This window comes from Xenopus tropicalis, chromosome 3 (assembly GCF_000004195.4).
Source record: "Xenopus tropicalis strain Nigerian chromosome 3, UCB_Xtro_10.0, whole genome shotgun sequence".
NCBI classification, from domain to species: domain Eukaryota; kingdom Metazoa; phylum Chordata; class Amphibia; order Anura; family Pipidae; genus Xenopus; species Xenopus tropicalis.
In genome coordinates, this window is record NC_030679.2 from 36,294,316 (window position 1) to 36,320,131 (window position 25,816).

General features: G+C 40.7%; 1 long non-coding RNA gene across 1 annotated transcript in view; it reads right to left on the reverse strand.

The window, feature by feature from the left end:
* The window catches only part of LOC116409712, a 107,795-nt gene extending 85,058 nt beyond the window's left edge, over positions 1-22,737 (reverse strand). Inside the window, exon 1 of the long non-coding RNA XR_004221948.1 lies at positions 22,584-22,737. This is a non-coding gene — a long non-coding RNA (uncharacterized LOC116409712). The remainder of the gene's footprint in view (positions 1-22,583) is intronic.
* Between the last annotated feature and the right edge of the window lie 3,079 nt (positions 22,738-25,816).

Sequence of the window (25,816 nt, forward strand, 5' to 3'; positions counted from 1 at the left end):
GGGCATTGTGTTGAATACAACGGACTTTGTCTCTCTGCCTCTGTTTATCAGTCACGCCCAGTGCAGTCACTAATTTATATCAAAGTCTCATAAATTGTGAAACTATTAGGATTATTTTTCCTACTTCCAATAACCTTGAGTTTTAAAAATAAACCCAAATGTTACCGTTTATTTAGAAATCTGAATAAAAAACACAATTGAATAAAACCTTAAAAAAAATTGAATACCGTGAATTATAATTTTTGCATAATTTTTAAAGGGACAAAAAGACAAAACAAAATTCAATAAACTTGGACTGACTAACTAGTTCATATTCTGCTCCCAGTGACGTCTACATGACCTCACAGTCTTCTATTGGCAAAGTTTTACATTCACTTTTTTTTGCTTAATTGAAACTTTTTTTTTTGCCATTATTCAAATTTTATGAACATTGATAAATAATCCCCTTAGAGTTCAAATTCATTTTGGATGAACATTAAAAGTCATGTGACTTTCGACCATTGATTATATTACCCTGTATTTATCTTATTTTTACAGCATTTACGGCACCATAACTTCATATAGGTCCCATTTACAGAAAGGGGAGGAGTAACAAAATGGATAGATTGGAGTTTACTGTGTCACTTCTGGGAAAGAAAGGAAAACACCTTTGAAGTAGGAGTGATAAGAGATAATGCACTGATGGCTGAATGAGTCCATTATTTCAAGATAAGGTTTATTATAAAGGCTCAAAGATTGCAGATAACCTAGCATTTGTTGCATGGGGGAAGTGGGGAATGGTTAATGGGGAAATGGTTAGTGGGGAATGGCTAGTGGGGAATGGTTAATGGGGAAATGGTTAGTGGGGAATGGCTAGTGGGGAATGGTTAATGGGGAAATGGCTAGTGGGGAATGGCTAGTGGGGAATGGCTAGTGGGGAATGGCTAGTGGGGAATGGCTAGTGGGGAATGGCTAGTGGGGAATGGCTAGTGGGGAATGGCTAGTGGGGAATGGCTAGTGGGGAATGGCTAGTGGGGAATGGCTAGTGGGGAATGGCTAGTGGGGAATGGCTAGTGGGGAATGGCTAGTGGGGAATGGCTAGTGGGGAATGGCTAATGGGGAAATGGTTAGTGGGGAAATGGTTAGTGGGGAAATGGTTAGTGGGGAAATGGCTAGTGGGGAATGGCTAGTGGGGAATGGCTAGTGGGGAATGGCTAGTGGGGAATGGCTAGTGGGGAATGGCTAGTGGGGAATGGCTAGTGGGGAATGGTTAATGGGGAAATAGTTAGTGGGGAATGGCTAGTGGGGAATGGTTAATGGGGAAATGGTTAATGGGGAATGGCTAGTGGGGAATGGTTAATGGGGAAATGGTAAATGGGGAAATGGCTAGTGGGGAATGGCTAATGGGGAAATGGTTAATGGGGAAATGGTTAGTGGGGAAATGGTTAGTGGGGAAATGGCTAGTGGGGAAATGGCTAGTGGGGAATGGCTAGTGGGGAATGGCTAGTGGGGAATGGCTAGTGGGGAATGGCTAGTGGGGAATGGCTAGTGGGGAATGGCTAGTGGGGAATGGCTAGTGGGGAATGGCTAGTGGGGAATGGTTAATGGGGAAATAGTTAGTGGGGAATGGTTAATGGGGAAATGGTTAATGGGGAATGGCTAGTGGGGAATGGTTAATGGGGAAATGGTAAATGGGGAAATGGCTAGTGGGGAATGGCTAGTGGGGAATGGTTAATGGGGAAATGGTTAATGGGGAAATGGTTAGTGGGGAAATGGTTAGTGGGGAAATGGTTAGTGGGGAAATGGTTAGTGGGGAAATGGTTAGTGGGGAAATGGTTAGTGGGGAATGGCTAGTGGGGAATGGCTAGTGGGGAATGGCTAGTGGGGAATGGCTAGTGGGGAATGGCTAGTGGGGAATGGCTAGTGGGGAATGGCTAGTGGGGAATGGCTAGTGGGGAATGGCTAGTGGGGAAATAGTTAGTGGGGAATGGCTAGTGGGGAATGGTTAATGGGGAAATGGTTAATGGGGAATGGCTAGTGGGAAATGGTAAATGGGGAAATGGCTAGTGGGGAATGGCTAGTGGGGAATGGTTAATGGGGAAATGGTTAATGGGGAAATGGTTAATGGGGAAATGGTTAGTGGGGAAATGGTTAGTGGGGAAATGGTTAGTGGGGAAATGGTTAGTGGGGAAATGGTTAGTGGGGAATGGCTAGTGGGGAATGGCTAGTGGGGAATGGCTAGTGGGGAATGGCTAGTGGGGAATGGCTAGTGGGGAATGGTTAGGGTAGTGATCCCCAACCAGTGCCTTGGGGGCAACACGTTGCTCACCAACCCCTTGGATGTTGCTCTCAGTGCCCCCAAACCAGGGAATTATTTTTGAATTCCAGACTTGATGGCAAGTTTTGGTTGAATAAAAACAAGATTTACTACCAAATAAAGCCTCCTGTAAGCTGATCCCAACCAAGATAGGGTTAGGGTGATGGCACATGGTAAGATTTGTCACTCGTGGTTAAATCTGTGCTAATATGGGTGACAAATTTCCTGTAAATAACTGGCCATACAGAGTATAACATTAAAATTGCCACTAGTAAAACCCAGGCGATCCAGCATTATCATAGGAAGTTGCCTCCCTTGCATTTTCCCACAATTAAGCATGACATGTGGAGATTACTCGTCCATGATAAATCTGCTCTTTTTTCACAAATTGCCTTCTTTTCCCTCAATTTTGTACAGGCAAATCTACATTTTTTACATAATAATTACAAAAACTAATTCCACATAAGCAAATTTTGCCTCACAATTTTTGTCGGCAAAAAATGAATTCTGAGATTACATAATGTATTTTGTGTTACAAATGTCTTATCCAGCGACAGAGCTCCATAGGTAAAAAGAGATTCCTCTTGGGGTTTTTCCTGGAACACATACATCATTGCTATCCTGCTAAATTACAGCAGGGTCAAAGTACCAAGCAATAACTTCAGCTTATCTACTATATTGTAGCCTTTGCATCAACTAATGTGTCTAGAATATAGCATAGTCAGTTGCCAGTTACTCTAAGTGCCAGCTGTTTTTTCTCCCACATGCGTAACATTGCTTTCTATAGAGAAGGCGTGCTTACACATTAAGGGTGAAGACACACACAGCTAATTGTCACGGCTACAAAAATAGACAATGCTGATAATTGTCTCTATGTGTGTTTTAGCAGAGGCAACTCTCAGTATTGTCTATGGCAGGGTCGCCAAACCTACTAATTAGCTCACTGTCACCACAACTTTGTGGCGACTAATTGCAGCAATTTAGCTCCCATAGGTTATATAATGGTCACTGCAACCAATTGTGTGACCAGTTGCAGTATACCGATTAGTTTACTAATTGTGCCCTTAGGCTAATGTCCCATGGAAGGATTTAGTTACCCGAGAAAGATCTCTGCTGCCACGGGCGACTAATCTCTCCAAAATGCTTTTCCACCGGCGTGGATGAAACTGAGCTCTTGCTGTATTTTTGTAAGTAATCTGTATGTTTAGTGCATACAGTGTGAGACGTTAGCTTGCTGGCTCTGGGGTAGGGATGTATGAGAGAGTTTAGAGTCTGTGCAACCGCACAAGTGTCAGTGTCTGCAACGGAACTTTCACAACCACAAGAACAAAGTGCTCTTCATAGCTGCAGCCTGATGGGCTCTGAACTTTACTGAGTTACCTTTACATATATATAAGATTAACCCCTTCCTTGCCTTCTGCAAAATAACAGGGGATAAACAATTCACCCTACACAACCCCTATCCAACTTTCTGGATAATGGGTTTCCGGATAAGGTGTTCTATACCTGTATTAGTATTCCTAATTAAAAAAAACCAAAACATATTCTATGTTTTATTATTTTTAATGTTTTTGTATTATAAAGCATTAATGGAAAATAACTGGATACCTAATTACTGAGAGGGGAGATAAATCCATTTAATGAGGGGATAAGTGAGGTATGTGTGTAAGGGTAGGGTGGAATTATTACACTATAGCTACCATTATCAGACTGGGGGATTTCTCCTACTAGTAATGCCCAAGCAGAGGATCTTGTAGGTAGTTCAGGGTGCTTATGCTCTGGCCAGGATACCCCTAAAACTATATCAGAATGTCTGATACAACAATGTTGGACAACAGAAAGGGATGAAGTGATACTGACATATTCTGATGGAAATCAATAGGGGCACCTCAGTAATAATTGCTGTTGCAGAGCAGCTAATGAGTTAAAGGTCCGGGGGGGGGGGGGGTCAGGGCTAAGTATTTGTGTAACCATCACTGGCATCTAAGCCTCAGTCATTGCACTGCCGTTAAGATGCCCCAGTGTAACAATAGAATTTCACCTGTGAAAATGCTGTGCTTGCACCTGATTTTAAGAAAAGAACCAGTAAATCAATGTACTGTACTGTGTGCTTCCTTCCGTGTCCTTTGCAAATAATATCAATTATTAATTTATAAATAATTAATAAGCAGCATGGGCCAGATAGGATTTAGAGACAGATATGATTACATGAAAGGAAAAAAAGAGAAAACAGAAGTAATGAAAAGAAAATGAGAAAGTCAGGGCTCCATTCTGATTTGTTTTTTTGGTACAGCTGGTAAATCCCAGAATGCAGCAAATGGGAATTTCTAAACATTTGAGGCCGCTGGAATGTACATTGAGGCCCTGCTGTGCCTTATACAGTCCAGCTCCTGTCTCTAGGCCACAGAACAGCAGATGGTTGCAGAATTCCTCTCTATCTCCGGAAGTGCTGGTGCAACACTCGCTATCAGAGCCGCCACAACACTTGCCGAGCTTCCTTATCAGATGCTGTGTCTGCTGATAGCCATGTTAGACATGTGGCACACACCATTATAACACGATTATTTACAGTTGGACCAAGAAAGTGGATTTCACACACAGTTTTATTCTCATGTTTCACTGCTCTGGGTATTGGTTGCATCACCGATGCTTCCTGGGAAGTCTATGGGCGGAATTAGGGAAGCCTGGGACAAGGCAGGCTAAACTATTTAATTGTGTCAGAGGTTTCCCAGCCAATGAACTATCAGAAATGAGCAGATTATCCATCTCATACTGTATCTGTAATTTTACTTAAATGGAAAGAAGATCCAGTTTTAAAATGTCCCAAGTAGGGCTGAATTTAAAGATGGTGCGCCGCTAGGCCACTCGCCCCCCCTGCCCCCCTCAACCCCCTTGCAGACCCCCCCCAGCTCACACAAAACTCGCCTACTCCCTGCTGCTGCTACAGAAGGTTCCCCAGTTGCCAGAACTGTGGGGTGGGTGGCTGGGAGATTCAAACAGCATCTCAAAAAATCTCCTGCCCATTCCCCAGTTCTGAAGTTGGACTGGGGGGGTGCAGGGCCCACCGGGACTTCTGCCTCTGGGGCCCCTCACCCCCTCAGTGGCCCCTGGAGTGGCCTTCACACATCTCCCTGAGGGCTAAGCAAAAGATACAGACCAATCACTGCTTAAAGGCCAAACTGAATTAGTTGCCCAAGAAAAGCTGGCAGGGATAGGTAGGTAACTGCTTAGTATGAGCTATGGATTATGTCAAGGTGACAATATACAGATTATAATCTGGGGAACGTTCCGTAAAGAAGAGACAGCGAGAAAGCTGCATCACCAGATTGGCAACATTCCTTCAGTCTGCTGCAGTGAAAATAAATATACACACAGCAAAACAAGGACTGACAAGCGACATATATGACATTTTAACCTATGCGTGAGTCTGTCAGTGACTGGGTGCCTATATACCCCCTGGCGCAGGTCTTTATCTGCATTCCGAGGAAGCTTAACATAAATCAATCTCATTCTTTTCTAAGGAGAGGGATCTCCTTGTGTTGTTGCACTGCAGGATTCTTGGCCTGTTTAATCTTTGTGTGATTAGAAGGTTGAACTTCCTGCTACGCTTGAATACAAGCCTCATTCCTATCAGGGGACCCTCTATATAAGCTGCACTTCTGCAGCAAAATTACCTCTAAAACTGCTTTTAGCATTTAACCAAATTGCCTGATCCAGGAAGCATTATTTTACATTAGCAAGCTAAAGCTTCTTCCTGTTGGCAGTTAACCAGCACACATGGAATTCTGGGTGATTGCGTGCCGCTGAATCAAGTCTCCCTTATAGCAAATATTTGGCTTTAATCGTGATATGACTATTTTGGGAAACTTTTGACGTGGCTTTCAGGCCGTGGAAGCGCCTTTGCTCTAGCAACATCTATAAATCTAACAAAACAAAAGAATGAATTAATATGTAAGGCCTGGTCGCCCTCTTGTGGTAACGAAATAAATTGTTTCATTATTCATAAAGAATCATAAGTATTCAACTCAAATACCAAATGAAAGGCCACCAATGGAAGGCCCTGCATATTTATAAAGCAAAAAGTATGCCCAGGGGCCCAGGAATCTTTGGGTTTGGGTTTTAATTTCACCACTTTTCACCTTCCAAAAGTTTTCTTTTTAAAAAACATAGCAATGCCAAGGGAAAATAACACAGATTTCAAACATAGTTCTACACTGCCACATTAGCTTTCTGCCACAACACACAATACTAAAAATATATCTAATAAAACATATACACAGCAAAATGGATGTCTCCCCTCCCCACAAAAAAAGGTTTGCACTATGTCTCAGATCCTTCCCCCCCCCCCCCCATCAGATGCACAATCTCAATCTTTGTATGTATGTATGTATGTATTTAGCACCACAATTGTACTCAGTGCTTTACATGGAGCAAACACAAACAGGGGTATAGTTATTTGAAAGCTTGTTAAGGGATCACATACAACATTATGTATGAGCAGTAATCAGAATGGCTTTATGAAGGACAGGTCATGTCAGACCAATTTAATTGCTTTTTATGATGAGGTGAGTAAGAAGCTGGACAGTGGGGATGCAGTAGATATAATCTATTTGGATTTTGCCAAACCATTTGATACCGTTCCCCACAAACGGCTGCTTTCTAAGCTAAGGTATATTGGTCTTAGTGAAGTCGTTTGCACATGGATAGAAAACTGGCTACAGGATCGGGTACAGAGGGTGGTTGTTAATGGCACATTCTCTACTTGGAGTAAGGTTCTCAGTGGGGTCCCTCAGGGTTCTGTACTGGGTCCACTTTTGTTTAATTTGTTCATAAATGACTTGGGGGAGGGGATTATAAGTAATGTATGAGTGTTTGCAGATGACACAAAACTCTGCAGACCAGTCAATTCTATCCAGGATGTGGCATCCTTGCAGCAGGATCTTGACCAACTGGCAATCTGGGCGGCTAAGTGGCAGATGAGATTTAATGTGGATAAATGTAAGGTCATGCACCTGGGATGTAAATATATGCAGTCACTTATACCCTTAATGGGACTGCACTAGGCAAATCCATAATGGAGAAGGACCTTGGAGTCCTTGTAGATAATAAACTTGGCTGTAGCAAGCAATGCCAGGCAGCAGCTGCAAGGGCAAACAAGGTTTTGAGCTGTATTAAAAGGGGTATAGATTCACGGGAGGAGGGTGTTATTCTTCCCCTTTACAGAGCACTGGTAAGGCTCCATCTAGAATATGCTGTTCAGTTTTGGTCTCCAGTGCTCAAACGGGACATTATTGAGTTAGAGAGGGTCCAGAGAATTTTTTCCCCTCTGCAGCAAATTAGAGAGGCTTCAGATGGGGTTTTTTGCCTTCCTCTGGATCAACTAGAAGTTAGGCAGGTTATATATAGGCATTATGGTTGAACATGATGGACATATGTCTTTTTTCAACCCAACTTACTATGGGCATTGACTTAAGGGATGAGAACATAATTTTATAGGTCTCTGGTAAGGCCTCACCTTGAGTATGCAGTGCAGTTTTGGGCTCCAGTCCTTAAGAAGGATATTAATGAGCTGGAGAGAGTGCAGAGACGTGCAACTAAACTGGTTAAGGGGATGGAAGATTTAAACTATGAAGTTAGACTGTCAGGGTTGGGGTTGTTTTCTCTGGAAAAGAGGCGCTTGCGAGGGGACATGATTACTCTGTACAAGTACATTAGAGGGGATTATAGGCAGTTGGGGGATGTTCCTTTTTCCCATAAAAACAATCAACGCACCAGAGGTCACCCCTATAGATTAGAGGAACGGAGCTTCCATTTGAAGCAGCGTAGGTGGTTTTTCACGGTGAGGCAGTGAGGTTATGGAATGCCCTTCCTAGAGATGTGGTAATGGCAGATTCTGTTAATGCCTTTAAGAGGGGCCTGGATGAGTTCTTGAACAATCAGAATATCCAAGGCTATTGTGATACTAATATCTACAGTTAGTACTAGTGGTTGTATATATAGTTTATGTATGTGAGTGTATAGATTTTTTAGGTGTGGGTTGTGGGTGCTGGGTTTACTTGGATGGGTTGAACTTGATGGACTCTGGTCTTTTTTCAACCCTATGTAACTATGTAACTATGTGTTTCAATACACAGTTGGGATGAGGTACCTGCACACAAAGAGCTTACAATCTTTTAGGAAAACAAACAAAAGCATAAAGGGGCGGGGTATAAGTGCATAGGTCTTCCCTCCAACCCTCTGCTCCTTTGCACCAAAACTATTCTTATGGTGGGAGGGGGTTCCTACCCTGCCACTTACTGTCTGGGAAGGGATGCACCATCAACACAAAATAAGGATATTACCATACTAGATATATAACTGTACAGTTGGGCTCTAATTTAGTTTTTTTTTAAAATGTTTTATAGTTTTGCATGCTTTATTTATAACAAAACACCCAGTTCTAAGTTCTGGGCAGATTAGGCGGGTACTTAAATGTTCCTTGCATTTCAAATCTAAAATATTGGGGAGACAGGGTTTCCATTTTCTTATAGGAGGCCGTATACACCCTTTTCAATATGAGTTTAATAGAGGGTTGCCACCTTTCGAGGTGGCTAACTCGAGAGAGGGGGGTGGGGCGTTACTTGAATGGGTGGGACAGTGAGGTTACATGGGTGGGACCCTAAAATCACAGGGGCGGGGCTATGACATGGTGACAACCTGGCTGTCCAGGTCAAAACTGGGCAGGTGGCAACTATAGTTTAATGAAATACCATAGATGTTTTACTGATTAAAACAGTAGACAAAAAAAGTATGTTTAGCAACAGCCTTATTAGTTTCACTGGGGGGTACACTGTCCCTTTAAAGGAAATGTAAACCCTTAATTTCTCAGACATTTCATTCATTTACATAATATCATGAATTTGAAGCAACAGCGCCACTTGCTCGTCATTTCGGGAGACTGGCTGTATTCGGTTGAAAATTAACTTCATCAGAAAAGAAAAATCTTGTGAATTTATCATGCTGTGAAAATGAAGTCGGTGACCAGAGGAGAATCATCCAAGTTTCTCTGGTCAATTCTAAGCAGAACAACGTCACAGCACATTTCGTCTGATGAAATTGTTTTGCCATTCATTTACCAGCAGGGTGTGCTAAAAACTGTAAAAATCTTAAAAACTAAAAAAATAATGTGGAAAAAATGGAAAATGTGCTTAGAGTAGTGATCTGCATAATTTTACATTCATCTGTTTTTTAGGGTCTACATTTTATTTTACAAGCAGCAATGAGGAGGCAGTCTAGGAATCCACAAGGCCAAAGGAAATACATAGGAAGGTGTTCACCTAAAAGAGCATCTCAGATGCATCTCAACGCATTTCATGCACAAAGTTCCTAATCATTAAAGGTTTGAATTTTCTTTAAACTGCAATCTTAGGGCAAATCAAATGCCTTTCCGAAAATATGGTTTCAGTTGGTAATCAGTCATTGCGTTTTATCAGGAATTAAATGGATATTTAATAGCTCTTAAATTTCGTTATGATTTGGAGAAAATTAACTTTTTGGATGTTTTGATTTATAATAAGAAAGGAAAATTGGCCTCTGATATATATGCCAACGGACAAAAACACCATGTTGTTATATTCTTTACTTCATCCAGGCCATATTAAAAGGTCAGTACCTTGATCATAGTTCTCTAGAGTTAAACGAATAGTGTTTGGTACGTGCTGACGCAGGGCCAGGGAGAATATTATGATAAAGAATAAATTCTGTGTGTGCAGATTCAAGCACAGGCCCCCTCAACTTGAAAGGATTCTGTTCTCAAGCTAGCCTTGTAAGGGGGGGTAGAAAAGGGTTAATTGTATATAAGGTATCATGATTACATGTGTTTTCTTAAAATGGCCACTAGGTGGGGGTAGAGTTATGTTAAAACCTATTAAACATTTATTATTAATATTATTATTTATATAGCACCATCAATTCACGCAGCGCTTTACAGAATAAAGGGGTACAAAAGACAAAACAGTTAACATGTACATATAGACAATTCACATTTACAGTTTACAGTTACATTTGGATAAGGATTGGAGACAATAGGGGGAGAGCCCTGTTCTTAAGAGCTTACATTGTAAAAGAGAGGGCGGTTGAGACATAAGGTCAGGGTAACTAGCATGGTGGTAGAGTTCATGTTGGTGTGTAAAGTGACACTAAGGGCAGAGTAAGAGGTGAAAACCAGTGGTTAGTGAGTGTATGAGGGAAGATTAGGGGTGCTCAGTGGGTAGTCACATTTCTGAGGGTTTAGGTTATAGGCTTGAATGAAAAGGTGAGTTTTAAGAGATCGTTTAAAGGCTTGGAGACTCTGGCAGTGCCTAATGGGATGGGGAAGAACGTTCCAGAGTATGGGTGCAGCGCGTGAGAAGTCATGGATGCGAGAGTGAGAGGAGGTGATGAGTGAGGAGGAGAGAAGGAGGTCATGTGCAGAGCGAAGGTTACATTTGGGGGTGCACTTGGGGATAAGTTGGCTATATAGAGTGGTGTGGCACCGCTGAGTGCCTTGTAGGTGAGTACAAGAATCTTAAACTGAATACTGTACATGACAGGTAGCCAGTAGATCCAAGATAGGGCCTTTTCTTTAATCCCTAGTGAGGATAGAAAAGGAGCAAGAAAAAATGATCGACAGTGTGGAAAGCTGCAGAAAGGTCAAGCAGGATTAAGAGAGAGTAGTGGCCTTTGCTTTGGCAGCAAGTAAGTCATTCGCTACTTTAGTGAGGGCAGTTTCTGTAGAGTAGTGGGGACAGAACCCAGACTGAAATGAGTCAAGTAGGGAGTTAGCTGTTAGATAGTGTGAGAGTTTGTTATGTACATGTTGTTCAAGTAGTTTTGAGGAGAAAGGGAGTAGAGAGATTGGCCGAAAGTTAGAGGGGAGTGTAGGATCCAGAGAAGGTTTTTTTTAAGTATAGGCTTGATGATTGCATATTTGAATGAGTATGGGAATATGCCAGTAGAGAGAGAGAGAGAATAAAGAGAGAGGTGAGAGTTGGAGTAAATATAGGTGAAAGAGGAGGAATGAGATGAATGAGAAGGAATAGGATCAAGACAGCAGGTGGTAAGATGAGATTTAGACAGGAGAAAAGAGACAGTCTCCTCTGTTAGTGCGGGAAAGGATCTAAGAAAGGTAACAGCTAAGGGAATGTCAATGTGCTGTCCTTAGGGTTCTACGTATTCTTTGAATTTTATCTATGAAATAGCTAGCAAAGTCCTCAGAAGTGATAGATGAGGCAGCAGTAGGTTTGGTGGGTGGATGTAGAATGGAGTTGAAAGTGCTGAACAGTTATTTGGGATTGTGAGACTGTGTAGATAAGTAGGACTATTTTGCAGAGGACAAATCATCCCTGTAGTTGTAGTGGTTGAAATTAGACCTGGAGTTGGTTTTTCTCCAGCAGCATTCAAGCCTGCGGTACTGCCTTTGGAGTTGTTTTGTGTGTTTAGTGTGCCGGGGTTGTCTGTTTGTGCGACGTGGGTGGTGCGTGGAGAGGGGAGCAAAGCTGTCCAATACAGTGGTGATTGTGTTTTATAGAAAGATGCAAGTTCAGGGTCAGTAAATGTAGAGATAGAGGAGAGCACAGGCTGTAGAGTGGATGAGAAGTGTTGAAGATTAATGTGATGAAGGTTCTTGCATCTGGTGGTAGGATTTGGGGGAGGAAGATTGGTGTGTGAGAGAGTGTGAGGAAATGGTGATCAGAGAGAAGGAAAGGAGAGTTTGAAAGGTTAGTTAGAGAGCAAAGGTGAGAAAAGATGAGGTCAAGTGTATGGCCATCCTGGTGGGTGGGTTCTGAGACCCATTGTTTGAGCCCATAGGAGGAGGTAAGATTAAGGAGCTTGGAGCTAGGTGACCCTTTGGTGTCAATGGGGATATTGAAGTCACCCATAATTATAACAGGGATGTCTGAAGAGAGTGTAGTTCATACCACTAACCACTAAAGAGCAGTGTGGGGCAGAATGTATTAAAGGGAACCCCACCCAGAATGAGTGGTCTTTATGGGAGAACACAGGAAGAGACCAGCTGGAAGACCAGCATACAGGGTAAGGAGAGGTCAGAACAGGACAGCTGATAGTTGAGCAGGCACTAGGTGTCTGAGCCAGGTTTAGGTAGTATGGGCTCCCTACTGCCCCACCAAGGAGGGTAGAGGGAAATTGTTTTCCCAGTGGATCATCCATAGAATAGGAACCCAAGCAGATAGGGGTAGGCTAGAAGGAGGGCTTGATGAGCTTCGGGCTAGGGTTGGCCAGTAGAAAAGGCCTGGTTGGAATAGCAAAGGGGCACCGCAGGGAGTGCCAGATTTCCGAGCCAGGTGGGGACAGGAGATCCCATGGAGAATGGAAACTAGTGTGACAGCCCTAAAGTAGCTACCCCTGGTAAGACTGACATTCTCAGGACACTGTGGAATTGTACATGTTACATGGAGGAAGCCCTGTTTTGAATATTGTAAATTTTTACCTGTATGCTGTGACTCCCTTGTGATGTGTGATTAAAGTTATTTTGCATTACTGCTTGGAAGTGCTTGCCTTTCCTTTGGTACAAAGAGTGACATAGGGGTTGGCCTACTTACAGCCTTCGTTACATCAACTATAGCCTTGAAGACAGAACCACCTACTTGGCAGATCTTGTTTTCTGTGTTGTGGACAGATATTTCTATGTGTACACTGGTAAACTGGTAACGCCTCTACTCATACGTCTCTTATGACATACTGGCTACTGCCACAAAGTCTATATAAAGCCAGTGCTGTCTTTGTTCTGTAGTTCAGTCTATCCTTTACTCAGAACCCACGTACGTGTCTAATAAACCTCACTTATTTACCTCAAATGACTCTTGGTATCTGAAATTTCCATAACAATTACGACAGGGCACTATGTGTAGTCCTAACAGTATTTGGCCAAGATTTGGGCTTTTCGGCAGGATTTGCCCAGATCCACGGTCCTGGTCAAACTGAATCCAAATCCTAAAAATCACATGACTTTTTGTCACGTAAACGCGGTAGTTGAAAAGTTTTCGCAGCCCACAAAGCATATCCTAATTAGGATTCAGTTCGGTATTCGGCATTCCTTTACAAAGGATTCAAGGGGTTCAGCCGAATGCGAAAAAGTGCATTTGGTGCACCTGCAGGTTACTTAGTTCTGTTAGTTTGCTACAACTCCCTGCTCCCGTTAATATCTAAAATACATTCTGCAGCACTGATAAAAGTATTTATTATTATTATACTGTAGTCACACACTGTACACTGTAATGCTTGTGCAACAATGAGATGCTGGGGGACTGTCGCTGTGACAAAATGCAGCTTGCACAGTGTGTTGTGGAACATTTACGAGTGTCATAGAAAGCTTAGGGCAACAATATGTTATGAATTGGTGGGGGCTGCTGCATTTTTGTGTGTTTGATACTGCCATTCTAACCATGGAAAAGTTTTGAAAATGGGCGAGACAGGAAGTGGTCAAAGGTTTCACCACACCCCACACTGAGGATTTTTTTGTCCCTCATTTTCAAATGTTGGGAGGTACAGTATGTATGTGCCATAAAATGCCCATCTGGGCTTATGTATGTGGGCCAAACAATTAGGCAGGTGAAGGATAGAATCATTGAACACAAGTCAGATATTAGAAGGAATGTGAGACAAAGTCCGGTTGGCAGTGATTTTGTGGATGCAGGCCACACGTTGGCTCAATTGAGATTTCAAGTATTACAGCAGGTTCCAGAGCCTGGGAGAGGTGGAGATAGAATTAAACCATTACTGAAATGTGAGGCAGCTTGGCGATTAGGGACCTTAATGCCTGGAGGTCTGAATAAGGGATATGAGTTAGGTCAATTGATATACAAATGGCTTGGTTGTTTATGCATTTGAATTGTTTTTAATGTTTTTATTTTCTAGTGGTTACCAAAGACTCTACAGGTGCAAGTGGAATTGTAGAGCCAGAATAATTTTCTCAGTATGTGTTGTTCATTAAGACTTACCGTATGTAAAGATATATATTGTGGATGGGGTGTAACCCTACAAAATGTATATAGAATATATATGTGTAAAATGTGTAATAGCCACTAGAGGGCATTGTTGTTTGGCTTTTTAAGGAAACTGTTTTAAACAATACTTTGTTAGATTGTGAAAGTTCCAGCGCGGTCAGAAATGTCAGTTATGTGCCATATGTGAAATAAAGGCGGTTTTGTTGCTATAAAGGGGAGTGCTGCAATTTCTACAACTTGTAATGGGAAGGTATGTGAAGGTGAACACATTTTGTTGCCTGCTCTTCCTATTAGAAAGATTGTTGTCCCTTATATTTGTGCTGGTAAAATGCTTGAATATCAGTCCCTTGGCAGGGTAATAAGGTAATGGCAGCTAATACAAGATAACAGACTTGTATATTAGGATCAGCAAGATGTGAAGATGGTGCACAGGTTGTGGGAAGAGCAGATTTATTCTTTTATTTCTGAAAGAAACAAAGCTCAACAATAATAGTAGGTGCCCAAAATAAACATTTTATACTTAGCAAAAACAGGGAAAAACACATTTCTTTTCTTGGCAGAAAATGTAAATATGGTCAAGAAATTTAACTGATTTTTTTAGAAATATTCTCTTAAAATGTTAAAGGGGGTAAAAATAATGAAGGACATGTAGTATAGGTGTGAATTTCTGTAGGCAAAAGTGGTACCCAGTAAAAAGTACAATTCATGAATAAGGAGTGTAAGCCCCTCAGTTATGATTGAAATTACCCCTATAATTACAAGAAAATTCCATTCAGTTACAGTTTATAACTATACATTATACCAGGGGTAGGGAACCTATGGCTCGGGAGCCAGATGTGGCTCTTTTGATGGCTGCTTCTGGCTCCCTGCCAAATATTTAATTAAAAAAAAAACAAACAAAAAAAACATAGGGGGCGTGGCCTGCGCACGGTGGATAGAAGACGTGTTCTAAGCCTTAGAACACATCTTCTATCCGCCGAGCGCAGGCCACACCCTCCTCCGCATCGCATCTGGCATCCTTGGCACCCACCCTACCTTGCCCCTGTGCTCGGCGGATAGAAGACGTGGTCTAAGCCTTAGAACACGTCTTCTATCCGCCGAGCGCAGGCCTACTCCGCATTGCATCCGCATCCGGCATCCTTGGGACCCCCTCCACCTTGCCCCGCAGCATCCGTGGCCAAACATATTGTATGGCTCTCACGGAATTACATTTTAAAATATGTGGTGTTTATGGCTCTCTCAGCCAAAAAGGTTCCCGACCCCTGCATTATAACCAATCTGCTTCTGGGCTTACAGTTTTGCAATTTAGTCACTAGGTGGCAGTGTTATCCATGTTAAGCAGAATTGTGGCAGAAATCACAGCCTCTAAATGTTTGTAATAGGCAGCGAATGGCCTTTCTGCTCTAACTTTAACCAATCTCATTCTTCCTGGCAGGACACTTCTAGGCCAGACATACTCTTAGTTCATCTGGCATGCACTGTATTTTTTGAGATCTGCACCCACATTCAATGATATCCAAATCCGGTGACTGTGAAAGCCATTCCAACTATTAAAGTTATATTTTTGTCATTTTAATCTATAAACATTACTACCCTATTCACTCTCGCCAGCCACTTAAATGCTTTATTAATATCTTGCCTGTCTGTTTAAGTGTGAAGATACACGGAGCAACTAGTAGCAGCTAATTTTTCATGGCTACTAAACTCCAGATAATACCCTGCCATAGACAATACTGAGAATTGCTTCTGCTAAAACTAAGGCAATTATTAGTAAATGATCAGCATTGTCTGTTTTAGTAACCACAACAAGTAGCTGCTACTAGTAGCTCTGTGTGTCTTCACCCTAAAGAAGCTACTGACCTCTGAACCAATATTTTGTTTATTTATTTACTGTATTTATATAGCACCACGCACTGCCACGGCTTTTTACCTGCCTGTGTGTTTTTTGAGGAAACCCCTCATACACAGGGGGAAAACTCTTTGCAGATAGTGCCCAAGCCGGAATCAAACACAGGACGCCAGCACTGTAAGGCAGACATGCTAGGCACAGAGCCATGTAGCAGCAGAATGACTCAGATATTGACTGTGAAATTCACATTCCCAGTCTGCTTGTACAGGTATAGGACCCGTTATCCATAATCCTTGGGACCAAGGGTATTCCGGATAAGGGGTCTTTCCGTAATTTGGATCTCCATATATTAAGTCTACTAAAAAATCAATAAAACAATAAATAAACCCAATAGGATTGTTTTGCCTCCAATAAGGATTAATTATATCTTAGTTGGGATCAAATACAAGGTACTATTTCATTATTACAGAGAAAAAGGAAATCAATTTTAAAAATCTAAATTATTTGATTAAAATGGAGTCTATAGGAGACAGGCTTTCCGTAATTCAGCTCTTTCTGGATAACAGATCCAATACAATATGTGTTGTTGTTGTTGTTTAGATCTATTACTCTCCTGTGTCACTATGTATTATTATCCTTTTAAGAATTGTACAAATATAACGGACAAGGCTCAATGAAAATTCCAATTTAACCCTCAAGGAGACTGACTATGGAAGCACTGGTGGCCAGTGCTTCCCAAGTCAATATCCCTCCTACCGTGCAAATGAGTGTTGAGCAAACAACAACATTTCTAAGTAAGCTGCAGTGCAAATACATCATCAACAGACAGTTTTCTTGCAGAATAAAGGTCCCCATACACTTGCTGATTCTAGCTGCCGATATCGGTCCCTTAGACCAATTTGGCCCATGTATGGGCACTACTGACAGGCCTGCCGACCGATATCTGGCCTGAAATCGGTCAGATATCAATCGGGCAGGTTAAAAAAATCTAGTTGGATTGGGGACCGCATCGGCTCATTGATGTGGCCCCTCGACCGACTTTGCCTATACCCATCGTTATAATGCGATCGTTTGGCCCCAGGGCCAAACCACCGAATTAGCCTGGATTCTCCCAATATCGCCCACCCGTTGGTGTATGGGGACCTTAACTCACTGGAATATCTAATCACGCCAAACAGGATTCGTAAAGCAAAGAACCATTTACCAGGGAATCTTTATATGTCCCCAACTCATTCACTGGGGTCCCTATAGCAGGTTACTCAGGCACCCACTTGTTGCAACCAGGGTCTCAACTACGTAATATTCCTGGAGTTACATTTGGATATCCAGTAAAAATGAGAACAGAACCGTCACTGAGTCTCCTGTATTCAGGAGAAGAGAGGTAGAGACAGTCCCAACAGTAGCATTGAAAGGGCAACTATCTTCAAAAATTTTTTCCCCCACTGGAGGCGCAGGCTAATAGAACACACTCTCCGGTAGGGAGAAACAATAGTAAAGTGTACGTGTGGTTGCGTCCATTTTGATGAGTCGCAATGATAGGAAAAATGGTGCATAGCTGGATGAACAGTTTATGGAGTAACGGAGAACACAGGTACATAGAAAGGAAAGAGAGGAATACAAAGCAGTGTGACTAGAAGGTCTTTGGCTCTACAGCAATTATCTTTTTAGGGCCCTTCAGACTTGAGAAAGGGGACTTGTTCCTTAAGGTTATACGGAAATGGCCCAGCAGCCAGGACTTCACAGGGCTCTCTATACTTCTGGGAAACCCAGCAACCTCTGGGTCTGCTGCCACTACTGACACTATTGAGTATTGAACCAGATTTATTAAATGTCAAACTAAAGAATTCTGATTCATACTTTCCCTATGTATTGGAACATTTTCCTACAGTTAGGAAAGTTTTTAACAAATGTTAACTTGCCAAAATGAGTTCAACTGCTTTGAGCAGTAAAACACCATTCTGGTTAATAGGGTTGCAGTGCCCAGCGCAGCTCAGCAGCAAGGCAGAGCAGTAAATCCTGAGGCAAAGTCAGAATTCAAACATATTGTTAGTTTTTTTTTAAGAGGCAGTTCACCTTTAAATTCATTTTTAGTATGATGTGTCCATGTGCCACTCCTGCCCATATGTCACGAATACAGGGCTGCTGAATGCAGGCAGCACAGTATTTAAAAGGGGTATCTGCAGAGACTCAGTGTTCAGTGCTCAGTGTTCTCAGAGCAGCTGTTGGGAAGCTAAGCTTATGGGTTGTAGCAAATTATCAAGCAAAAGGTTGAGGTGTGGCCTGCAATATAAGCTGATGCTACAGGGCTGATTATTACATTTTCATGCTAATTGCATCAAAGCTTCCATGTAATGTTAATGTGAATGAATTACTAATCAGCCTTATATTGTGACATTTATATTATACACAAATATTTATATATACAGTATATTGTGAGGGGTTCCCTAAGCTCAGTAAGTGACAGTAGCACAGAACATGTGCAGGGAATCAGCAGAAAAGAAGATGGGGAGCTACTGGGGCATCTTGGGGGGCACAGATCTTCCCTGCTAAAGGGTTGTAGTTGCCTTGGCAGGTACAGAAGCTCAAAACATAATGTACAACATTTATAACCTATTTCTTCAATTAGTATTTATTTAATCTTTAAATAAATGTGCAAAAATAAATGACTAGAATTAAATACAATGTGTTCTTATGTTTTTAATATTTTTTTTTGTACACACTTGCTAAATTATGGGGGTTTTTTGGTGCTTTGATGCTTTAGAGTTTATTCTGTTTGTAAAAACTAAATGAAAAACATTTGTTCTTGGTGGCTGGATTTACTCTAAAAATGAGAAACAAAGCAAAGGAACACAGGAAAAAATACCATCAGGTGGCACAACGGGGGCAGGGGGGGATATGAATTTACCTGAGCCCACCCCCTTCCCTTGGGACCCGGGTACAGCAATGGTTGCAGTGGCAAACCAATGAAGATAATATGAGGGGATAGCACGTAGATGCTGGCAGGGATTAGGGGGTCCCACTTGCAAATTTTTCTCCTGGTCCCATTGGCATCCATTTCTACTATATATATATATATATATATATATATATATATATATATATATATATATATATACATATTAAACAAAAAAATCTTCCTGTAGCCTTCACCCAAATGTAAGCATGTTGTAACTCTACAACTCACACTGTAAATATTTGAATATTGTTCTCTTATTTTCTTTACTATAACAGATCAGGAGTTTGAACATTTCCATGTTTAGAAGTTCTACTACTGCTAGATGTGCTTCAGCGTATCTTCCACTGTGCATTTAATAAGGTAAATGATATACAGGGCATTTTGTGGCATTTGTCTATTATGGTCTCAACAAGTGAACCTGAAATCTGAACCTTGAACCTTAAACCCAATAATGCTACAGTGCTGTAACTGAAACCAATGGATCAGTAATCTTGCCATTAGTCTTGTGAGACTGTTGCTCATTTGAGGCAACTTGTTACCCAATGAAAACCTATACATATACACAAATATCACCACAACATGTTTAGGTTTAAGTAAAAAGGAATGGAATAGAGAGAAGTCTATGCTTGTATTTACAAAAATAGCCAAACTAGGGAAAAAAATCAATCAAAGTAAATAGGATTGGTATTATACATGTTATAGACACAGCCTTCTAGTGACCAAAAGAGGGAAATAATACAATGTTTAAAGATTAAGTCTGCAAAAAATCAAAAGTTAAAAGTACAAATCTTTATTGTAATCCATTAAAAAATCATGCCCCATGTATGCAGCCTAACGCGTTTCATGCTAATCTAGCACTTAATCATAGGCTCTGATGATTAAGTGCTAGATTAGCATGAAACGCGTTAGGCTGCATAGATAGGGTATGATTTTTTAATGGATTACAATAAAGATTTGTACTTTTAACTTTTGATTTTTTGCAGACTTAATCTTTAAACAAGTCTATGCTTGTGTTGCATTCTCTGGAAATGCAGATACTGTAATTCCCAGCATCCAACGTGCCCTCCCTGGGAGAGACCTGATATTTCTGTACAAACTGCATTTATTTATATTTCCATTCTTATATATTTCAGTTTTAATTTCACATTCTGAAATTTCTTTTCTTCCTGTTTTGTGACACTTTGTTATGGCCAAGGTAAGCATACAGATGTTCAGTACACATAACATTGGCTCTTGTTTCTGGATAATGTTTCACATGAGTAAAGAAGAAGAAGGGGAGGAAGAAGGGGGAGGTAGGATAAGGGGGATAGAGACACTGCAATGAATTAACATATCTTGACTTTCTGGACGTCCTTGGTTTAGTCTTTTCCTTGACTAATGATCGAGATGTTCCCTATGGTATTATGTTTCTTTAGTTTACTGTTAGATTGTGCAACAAGTGTCGTCATTAATGAAACATGCCCAATTTTATTCCCAATAAAGATGGCCTTATATTTTTGTTGAAATACAAAAAGTAGCTTACCACTAACCCAAACAAAATCTGTATTTAGCTTAGATAATAAAATGTGGCGGAATATATTCTCCATGTACAGCTACTGCATGCAATGTATTTTCTACATATTAAACCCCATGCCATGTGTTGCTTGGTTTGGTGAATTTATTTCTCATCCCAAGGGCACAAAGCTGGCATTTGCCAAGCTCTACCCACAATCCCTAGGTGCAGGTATAATTAATGTATTCACTTTGTGTGACAAGAAAAGGCTTGTTAACTGTGAGAGCGCCAACCGGTAATAAAATACATATAGACATTTCTGCACCTGCCTTATACAAGTATGTCATTGAAAGTGATACTCTGCACTGTTATACATTATGCATAAAGTGGCTCATTCTCTCTTTTCTATAAGGTGAGAGCTGAAAACATTAATACAAACAGTTAATACAGGCAAGATACTACAAGCCACAGAAAATGCTAATGTCCAACTGCCTATAATCTGAAAGCATTTAGTGTTATAGAACTGTGCCTGGATATATAAATAAAATGGGTCTGTTTAGCCAGGGGCTGTCTGTAGTCTGGGCAAACAAAGGCAGAACATTGCAAAACCCACTGTCTAAAATGGCCGAAATATCCAAAAGCATTTTTGTTCTTCCCACAGTTGTTTGGGAGTGAGAGGGAGTGAGAGGGAGGAAGGGCATTATCACACATCTATTACAGCTGCATTCGATTTGTCAATAAAACACAAAAATTTTGCCAAATGTAAACACCCAGTGGCACAAGGAGATTAATACAACCCAAAAACATTTGAACACAAATGCAGTTTGGTAAAAATCCTGCAGCGCATTTATTTATATAAAAAAATACCCATGACTTTACTGATTTGTGATACGATCGAATTGTGAAGGAACACTGCCATAAAATACTGCACTTCTGCAGCAAGGAAAGATTTATAGGTAGAATAAAAGAAGTATGCCTATAGTTATTGGTTCTTTCATCTGGAATATTGCTCATAAAAAGCAAAACAGTTGCAGAATCTTTAGTGTGAATTTGTTTGGTAACATGTCTGACACTGTAGCATAGACACAAAATGTATTTGGGGTATGGTATAAATCAAATAATGTATGTAGATACCAAAAATTGCACAATATCCATATTTGCACTTCTGAATGTTATCTTTTTCTTAAAGAAAACACCTAAAATGTTCATTATATAGTGGCACAATAACAACATGAGGAATGAAAAGTGTTAATAAGCTCTGAGGGCTTGCCCCATGCAGGATAAATCTACTTATAAGGCTCTGCCAGCTCAGCGGCCATCTATATCCCTACTCACCAGGATATTAACCCTGCCCATATGTAATACATCAGTACTGTATGTTAAACTACTAAACAGACTTTCCACACCAAATATAAGCCCAAAAAGAAGGCCATTTTGTATATATATATTAGAATTTATTTCTTAGTGAAGATAGCTTAAGCTAGGCTTGAATAGGCTGTTTTTCTATGAGAAGAAAGACTAGATGGCTGCATTGTGTTCAGCATTTGCAGTGTTAAACTGAAAGCGAAAGCAGACAGAAAGAAATTTGAAACTTTTGTTTGTTCTATTATCAAACACATTGCGCACATATAAAAGAAAGTCAGATTTTTACATTTGGGGAAGCAATATGGCCCTATAATGTTGTAAGCAATCACATATATATATACATAAGTTTAGTGTAGTTTGAAGCAGAAAGATATATCTAACTATACATGATGTAAGCAATCATAGGACAGGATTATTTTTCCCCCAGATTGTTTTGTTTAGTAATTAGAGATATATATTAATATTACCTTTATTCGTAGGATGTCTCATTACCAAACTATATGTATGTATATATAAGTCCTTTCACTTTGACCTTTAAACACTGGTGATATTTCTTTATACGTTCAGACATTGCAGCCTACAGATTATGATTTGGACACCAGGTACAAGAATTAGATGGGAAATGATAAAGAATACAATACCTTTCATAGAGACTCCATGGGGTGCCATAGCTTCAGACTTTAGTGACAATTTGTAATCCAATGGAGCATTTTCATGGAAATCCTTTGCAGGTAGACACGTTCCATCCCCACTCTTTCCTCTGGCTGGGTAAATGAAAGCAGTGTCTCTTTATAGCACAAGTCCCAATCTGCTTTCATTTTCATTCTGTACTTGCAGTGCTAAGCAGCTATTTAAACCACAGATGCTGCCCAATGAAAAGAGAATTTCAGTAAGCACTTTGGGTTTGTATTTTAATTGTACTATCTAATTACCTGAGGTACTGGCATTATGCACAGCGCTGTGCAAAAACTGCTGCACTTGGCACAGAAAATCTTTGGGCTGCAATCGCCAGGATGCACCAAATCCATAGATTTTGAATTCCACCAACTAACAAATCTTTTACAAAAAAATTCTACCAAATGCCAAAATGAAATGGAACAGAGTGGCCCCCACTACGGGGGATGGAAGACGTCTCCCACCCTCACTTGCTAACTGGCGACTGAAGTGGGTGAAGGGAACCGGTGAAACCATAAAGGCATTCAAAGACCGATAGGTTTGGATTAAGCTCAGTACTTAGAAATACCAAACCAAATCATTACTGCATCCCTAGAATGTTCTAATGCTCTGAAAGGACAGCTTCCACCCAAGTGCAGGTACATGAGGCAGAGCAGAGGTCGGCCCAAAAAACGCAAAGCAGGTTTAAAACCTTTTTGCCTGCATAATAATGTGGCATACTGTCTGTATATACATTCTGGTCCAGGTGAGCACATGCAGTAAAAGGAGAAAAGTCGTTCTTAGAAGAAAAATCAGCTTTTCCCTCTACTGAGCATGCAGTTTTTAGTGAACAGCAGCACCACACTGGGGTCTCAGCTAAGCGATTATAATCATTTGCCTACCCACAGTAATTATACCTTTCCTTCTCTCTCTGTGTATATATATATATATATATATATATATATATATATATATATATATATATATATATATATATATATATATATAAGAGATCCTCTGCACTCACCCATTATCAATATATAGAACATTAAGACATTCGGTGCATTTAAGCTACTAAGAAATGCCCTTCCCTTTAAGCAAAACAGGGATTGTTTGTCCATATATTGCAATATACTTCAAGCTGGCCAACTGCGTCAAAGTCATCCCTTTTGACCAGTTCCTACACTGACTTATGCGATTCATTAAGAATTCTACTGCTTCAATATACATTTAGCCAAGGGACTAAGTTTTACCTGCAACTTACTTGCTTTCAAGGTTAAAACCCCCATATGGTTGCCCTTTTATTGGCTCCACTGGGATCACCTGACTGCAGCTGGGAGGGGTGGGAGCTACAACTAGGAGCTGGCCACTGCTCCTGTATAAGCTATAGCAAAAAAAGGGAAAGTTGTGCTCAACCACTAAATTTTAAACCATTAGGCGGGGGTGCAATGAGGTTGTGACCACGAAATACATAGAAACAACAACAAGAGATCCTCTGCACTCACCCATTATCAATATATAGAACATTAAGACATTCGGTGGATTTAAGCTACTGAGTGCAGAGGATCTCTTGTTGTTGTTTCTATGTATTTCGTGGTCACAACCTCATTGCACCCCCGCCTAATGGTTTAAAATTTAGTGGTTGAGCACAACTTTCCCTTTTTTTGCTATATATATATATATATATATATATATATATATATATATATATAGAAGTCCTTTAGTTGTCTGCACTCAAATGCAAAAATTTACCAGGTGGGGGGGAACAGTAAAAACTAAGGTATAAAAAATATTACTAGACCAGCGCACCCTGATTAAAACTTTATGCCCTTATTAAGCACATTGCACAAAGAATCTGATGTTTCGATCCTTATTAGGATCCTTATTAACACTGGATTAATGCTATATGCTATATGCTTTATGCTATATATATATAGATATATATCAATATACATAAACTACATATGAATGCCAGGGTTGGTCTACTGAACAGTTTGATGCCCAGGAAGCATAGTATTGGCATAGTATGTGGCATGTAGAGACCCCAAATGAAAACAGTGGATATGAATTTTCATAGCTGTCACTCTGGCTGCTGGCAAATAAGCACCATGTATATTATGTGTTATATTTTGGAAAAAAATGGATAAATATGTCTTTCTGCTTCAACCGACAATAAACATAACGGTTTTGATCCGCATCTAAACCCAGCAGTACTGCAGTTCATAAGATTTACTGACAGGTAGAGCCTTTTATTCCATATTGGAAATCTTATGCTCTGTGCCAGATCAGTGGCTCAAAGGGGCCTGCTTTACCTTAACTTGCTGAATGCAGCATGAATCAGCAACTTGCAATGGACTATTGACATAAGATATGGCTGTATGCATTAGTAAAAAAAAAATGTGTTAAGTTGAGGAAACACACTAATAAACTATAGGGGTTATTTACTTTACAGCTAGGCGCAAGTGCACTAATGGGAAGAGACCCTGGCATTAAATGCAGAGAGCAGCTTCAGTAGATGCAGTGCAGCCCTGTCATTACCTCCTTGCATAGGGCAGACAGTAAGGACAGGACCCCGATATAGGCTGTGCCTACTGACCCTCTATATCTTGAGTCTCTGAATGATGCGTAAGGTATGGAGTGGGTGGGGTCCCCTACCTGCAGGAAATGTTCGATTCTAGATGTATTCTGCACTTCTCTGACACAGAGAGCAAAGACCTGCGGCTATTTGCACAAAGCATTGCTGCCTTTTTTTTATCTTTTGCACACTGCATGGGGCATTGTAAATAATCCAATATATAGTGGCTTGCAAAAGTATTCGGCCCCCTTGAACTTTTCCACATTTTGTCACATTACAGCCACAAACATGAATCAATTTTATTGGAATTCCACGTGAAAGACCAATACAAAGTGGTGTACACGTGAGAAGTGGAACAAAAATCATACATGATTCCAAACATTTTTTACAAATAAATAACTGCAAAGTGGGGTGTGCGTAATTATTCAGCCCCCTTTGGTCTGAGTGCAGTCAGTTGCCCATAGACATTGCCTGATGAGTGCTAATGACTAAATAGAGTGCACCTGTGTGTAATCTAATGTCAGTACAAATACAGCTGCTCTGTGACGGCCTCAGAGGTTGTCTAAGAGAATATTGGGAGCAACAACACCATGAAGTCCAAAGAACACACCAGACAGGTCAGGGATAAAGTTATTGAGAAATTTA